Raw genomic sequence first — 6,276 nt, forward strand, 5'->3', positions numbered from 1 at the left:
AGCCCCCCTGTCCCCCCCTCCCCGCACCCTCCCCCTCCCCTGTCCCCTTGCACCCACACAGGTGCTGCTGCCAGCCCTCCGTGGGAAGGTGCGTTGGCGGCGGAGGTCTGCGGATGATTGACGTGTGGGGTTGAGTCTTTAATTAAAATGTGCATCGTGTGCCAGTCAGAAAAGAGAGTTCACCTGGAAGCCAGGGCGTTATCCTCAGCATCCCTGCAAGGGCTCTTCCAGGGGCCGGGGAGACCTAACAGCTGGGGCTGCACCGGCCGCCCCCGAGCCTGCGTCTGATCGTGTGGGGTCTGTGTGCAGACCCGGCCGCTGGGCCCACACCGACAGCGCTGAGCTGACCCCTAACGAGCATCGGAGCTGTGGTTCTCAACCCTGGCCCGTCAGAATCACCTGGGCAGCTGTTCAAAAGCACCCATGCGTGGGCCTCACCCCGTGCGGTTCAATGAAGTCTGGGAGAGTGGCACCGGGCCAGGGCGCTTGGTAAGGCTCTGCCAGAGTGCGGCCGGGGCCAGAGCAAGCCCAGCCGCCTCTTCACACCGAGGGGGAAACTGAGGCTCCAACGGGAGGCTGGACTTGCCCAGGCCTCCCTGTGGTAAGGGCTCTGAGGCCAGCGAAAGGGAACGTGCATCTTCTGACACCCACAGCTGTGACGGTGGGGGCTGGGGAGCAGCTGCCTCGGAAAAGGGCGGTGGGTGGTGCTGGGGAGACCCGGAGCCCAAGGGGAAAGGGGCAGCTGTCCCACCCAGGGGCTTGGGGTGCAGTGGGGAGGGGGTGGCAAACCTCGCTCTACCTTTTAGAAACGTGTGGAAGAGGGAAAGGCCTTTCTAGCAGCAGCAGCGTCACCTGGGAGCGGGTTAGGAAGAATCTCAGGCCACTCCAGACCCACTGACTCAGACTCTGCATTTTAACAAGACCCGGGCGATGCGGGCGCGAGCTCACATTTGGGGAACCCTGTGGGAATGGATCCCGCGTGGGCACTACGACACGAGTTCTAGCTGTGTGGCCTGAGGAAAGCTCCACGATGTCTCCATCTGTTATGCCCGAACCTTCAGATGTCACCGCTGAAGGGACCAGGGACGGGGAGCCAATGGACCAAGTGCCCCCAGCAAAGGAGTGTCCGAGCCGCCGGACACAGAGCGAGGCTGCAGTCCAGTGCCTTTCCCTCCGCTGCGCTGCCTCCCTGAAGGCGCCCGGGGCCGGGGGTGCTGCAGATATAGCGAACTCTCCGAGGGCCTCCAAGTTCTTCTGTTGTTATGTCATTTTGTTCAAGAAGATTCATTGCTAGAAATCGCCTCTCCCATCTGTGAAACCGGGGACTTGGTTCCAGTCCCATGTCTTCGTGTTCTAAAAAAATAACGAATCTATCAAAACAAAGTTGGTGCCAAGGAAGAGAAGTCATTTGAACTGGAGGGAAAAGAATGATGTGTCTACCTTCCTCCTCCTCCTCACTTGTTCTTGGCAGAGTGTTGTGCATGCCTGCGCCTGCCATGCCTGTGCATGTGTGTGCGTGTGTGCAAGGGTGTGTCTTGCAAGCATGCATGGTGTGTGTGCATGTGTGCGAGAGTGTATCTGTGTTGCATGCGTGTTGCATGTGCATGTGTGTGCATGCATGGCTGTAATTGCATGTGTTCCTGTGTGTATGATGGTATACATTTGTGTGCATGCTTGTGTTCCACATGCACAAATGTGTGTTCATGTGTAAGTACAAGTATCTCTGTGTACAAGCATGTGTGTGAACTAGTGTGTGTAAGCATGTGTTCATGTGTCTTGTGATATGCCTATGTGCATGTGGGTGCTCATGTGTATGAATGGATACATATGCCTGTGTGCCCATGCATGCATGTACCTGTGTGTGTTATGTGTGCACATGTATGCATGCGTGCACCTGTTCCTGTGTGTGCATGCGTGTGTACATGTGTGTCAGGCAGTGTAGAACATTAGGTGGCTTAAAGGCTACATTAGGAGGGGAAAGGTTGGGAAGCCCCTAAAGTCACTGACGTTCAAGGGTTTAGCATGCAGTTCGGCTGCAAGTGACCCAAAGGCCCGGGGCTGGTAGTCGTTTATATTCTGGATGAGGCAGAAACGTCAGCCTGGAACGGAGCTCGTGAGGGAGCCTGGCTGACCCCCAGGGATTACGCTGTTTCCTTCAGGAAAACGGCCTCAGAAGAATTCCAATCGCTAGTGCTAATCAGGGCAAGAAAGATGAAACCTCTGAAACAGTGTTGGCTTTTAGTCTGAAAAACAGAAGCGGGGGGTGGATTAAAGAGCAGAGTCTCATTCAGCCCGGCTGAGCCTGCCGCTCCTGGCTTCCACCATATGCTGCTCCGGTGGGAACCAGAAGGGAGTCTGCCCGCCGCCCAGGGAGCCCTGAGCCAGCGCAGAGCCGCCCAGGTGAGAGCGGCCGGCGAGGCTGGTGGGTAACTCAACTCACGGTAACAACCCAAGTCCTCGCTTTAGAGCCACTCACCGCCCAAGACAGCAGCTTCACATGTCACTCACACTTTGCTGGGGACAGTACTTCCCAGGGGGCATTTTTAAAGACTGTGTGTCTGGTGTCGGCCCAGTCGGCCCGAGGACCAAAGGGTCTCGGGTTCAGTTCCCGGTCAAGGGCACGTGCCTTCGGTTGCAGGCTCATCCCCTGTTGGGGCGCATGTGAGAGGCAACCAATCCATGTGCCTCTCTCGCAACAATGTTTATCTCTCCATCTCTCCTCCCTCCGCCCTCCCCTCCGCTCCCTCTAAAAAAAATCAAAAGAAAAATATCCTCGGATGAGGATTAAAAAAAAAAAAAAAAAGATCATGCGTCTGATTTCCCGTGACTGCCAAGGGTCCACAGTTAGTATAAGCATCAGAAAAAAATTGGGGGGAGTTGGGTGAAGTCAAACTTTAAACGCATGAAAATTATTAGTAATCACAGTTGAATGGCTCATTGACATTGCGGGCTGGTGACACGGCAGGCGCTGAGCTAAGAGCTTTAATGTGCAGTGTAATTACATTTATTTTAAGTAGAATAATGCAATCCCCTACCTCCAGGAAGTCCTTCCTGTTAAAATTCTGCAAACCTTTCAGAGGCAGTGAAATTGTTACTTCCTCTGAGAAACCTTTCTCACCTTCCCCTGAATGAAGGCACCTGTCTGTCCCTCCGACCCCCTGGTTCCCTGAGCCCCTTCTCCCTCTGCCCCAGCTCCCAGGGCCCACGGGGCCTGTTTGTGGGTGAAAATAAAAAGTCCCGTGGCTTCTTCCTCCAGGCCCCACCCCCCTGGGCTGCAGCCATCACCTCGGCTCCTTTCTCATTTTGGATAAAATTGATTCAGGCCTTTCTACTTCGGGTTTAATTTCTTGTAAAAATATTAGAGAGCTGAGAACACACTCTCTTGGGGACCAGCCTCCATCCCCAGCAGGCAGCACACCATGACGCCGATGGCCCTGGAGCGAGGACACAGGCTCCCCTGCAGCTCTGCGGGCTCGGGCGCAGCGCTCCCCGCTCCCTCCCCGCCCTCCCCTTGGAGGTCAGCCAAGCCTCCCCACCCCCTCCCGTGCCCTGGAGCCCAGCCATTCCCACATCCTCAGTCATCAGCCCTTCCTTCTCTCCCGTGTCATCTTTCTTTTCTGGATCTTTCTCAACAGCATCACAGCGAGTTCAAGCCTCTCCATCTCAAAGAATAACAGTGACACTGGCGACGAACCCCCCTGAACCCCTGACCCCCCTAATTCTGCACCGCGTCTCGCTTCCATATTACAGCCGTGCTTATTAAAAAGTTTAAAAGAAAAGGCCCGGCTGGTGTGGCTCAGTGGTTGAGCGTCGACCTATGAACCAAGAGGTCGAGGTTCAATTCCTGGTCAGGACACATACCTGAGTTGTGGGCTCGATCCCCAGAGGCAGCGGCTCCATCTCCAGTAGAAGGTGTGCAGGAGGCAGCCAATGGATGTTTCTCTCTCATCGATATTTCTCTCTTTCTAGATCAATGATTCTCATCATTGATCTCTCTCTCTCTCTCTCTCTCTCCCCTTCCCTTTTCTCTCTCTCTCAATCTATTTAAAGAACATACTTCTCATCCCATTCACATTCTCATAGAAGAGACATGCAATCAACAAACACATGGCCAGGAGTCAAGTCCGGAAAGATAAAGCAGCGAAGAGGCTGGAGAGTGGTGGATCTGAGAGCAAAGGGAGAGGGGTCAGGAGGCCTTCTCTGAGGAGGGGACATGTGAGCAGAGATATGAATGAAGTGAGCAATGAGCCAGCGGGGTCTCTAGAGGAAGCTCATTCCCGGCAGAGAGAAAACTGCAGTGCAAAGGCCCTGTGGCAGCACGTAGTTCGGGTGTTTCACGGAAAACTGGGCTTTTGTCCTCGGTGCTCTGGCTCCATGAGCTCTAGTCCCTTGCACATTCCATTTAGAAACCGGGTTAGCGTTTGCTAAGCTGTTAGAGTCACACCAACCTCATCTCCCCCAGAAAGAGGTCAGTCGGAACCTCGCCCAGGCAAGGGGCCCCTCTTCTGAGCTTCCACAGCCCCCGTCACAGCATGTAACAGACTGCATTGCAGTTACCTGCGAATGGGCTGCTTGGTTCTTTGTGGGGCAGGGACTGCCCCTGATTCACTTCTGTGCGGAGGTGCAGAGAAGCGATGTACCCAGGGCTGGCTCATAAGAGGCACACAGCAGAGCTGATGCTGCCAGGTGGGGCCACATGGGGTGTGTGGCCACCCCAGGCGGCCCGCAGGGACCCTCACTGGCACAGAAATAATTATGGCTGGCACTTACTACACGGCCTCTGAAACATCTACAGTATTACCCCTGAGACTTCAGTGCCCTTGTTAAACATCCACCACGCTGCGGGCATGGACCGTCTGTCAGTCCCATAGCACCAGGCAGGGACAAACATCCCGGCTGCCCCCAGCTTTTTGTGCACAGAAGACCTCAGCCCGAGGAGGAAGGGAAAATCCTCTGAATGAAGACTGAGATGTCCATCATGCGCTGAGGATGTTTTGTTGTTGTTAATCCTCGCCTGAGGATATTTTCCCCATTGATTTTTAGAGAGAGTGTAAGGGAGGGAGGGAGGGGGGAGAGAGAGAGAGAAAGAGAGAGAGAAACATTGATAGGAGAAAGACACATGGATTCATTGCCTCCTGCACACGCCCCAACTGGAGCTGGGCATCGAGCCTGCAACCCAGGTATGCGCTCTTGACCGGGAACCAAACCCCAAACCCTTCAGTGCTCCGGTGGATGCTCCAACCACTGAGCCACCGGCCAGGGCCCGAGGATTTTTCACTGAGGCTGTTTGCCACCTGAAGTGCCTTGAGTATAGATGAGAAAAATCGTGGGACAGTCCGCTTTCATCAAGGGACAGGGGAAAATAGAGCCAGATGCAGTTTAAAGGAGCAGCGGGAGGTCAGGGCGGCCCTCTGATGGGGGTCAGGTTGCAGGTGAGGTCCTGAGGCCTGGCACTGCAGGAGGCGACTGGGCAGAGACTGTCAGCTGGCCAGCGGATGGCTCCCCGCTTTCTCTACAATGATGAGTCACCACAGGGCCCCGGCCACCTAGCAGGGAGCTGCCTTTCCCAGCCCTTCTCACGGTGGGGAGGTCACGTGACGGAGCCTGGTCAGGGGAAAGTGAGTGGAAGGGATGTGTCCGGGGCGCTGAGAGCAGCAGGGATGCATCCTCTGCACGCTTTTCTCTAATCCCTCATGGAACATGAACATGGCGGTGGCTTCGACCTCTCCGATGGTGACAAGACTGTGGAGATGGAGCCTGAATGACCGGGTGGAGCAGAGCCACCCTCTGGCCTTGCACGCTTACCTCGGACTCTCCCACGAAAAAAAAAAAGTCAAGCGCTCCTTTTGCTATGAGCTGCAGGGCGCCTCCCGCCCTGTGAATTACACCTGCCTGCTTCCTGAACCACGTCCCACCTGCTGGCCTCTCCCGCCAGAGCAGCCCCCCAGCTGGCCCAGTTACAAAAGCTCTGGGGAGGAAACATGCTTTGCAATCAGACGCGGATTCAGGCCCAGATCTGCCACTCGGCTGTGCAACCCTGGGCAAGTGGCTTTACCTCTCTGAGCCTCCGTTTCCCACGTATGCAAAAAGGGATTCATCATCCTTCTACATAGCTTTGCCATGAGGATCCAATGAGAGGGTACAGGTAACAGGCCCAGCACAGTGCTTGGTGCACAGTAGGTCTTCAACACAGGTCAGTTCCCGTTCCCTTCCCCCTTTCCTGTCCCCTGTTCCCAGCAGCTTTTGCCTCTGAGTCCCGGCTGGCTGACCTCCCGT

This window comes from Myotis brandtii, unplaced genomic scaffold (genome assembly GCF_000412655.1).
Source record: "Myotis brandtii unplaced genomic scaffold, ASM41265v1 scaffold876, whole genome shotgun sequence".
NCBI classification, from domain to species: Eukaryota; Metazoa; Chordata; class Mammalia; order Chiroptera; family Vespertilionidae; genus Myotis; species Myotis brandtii.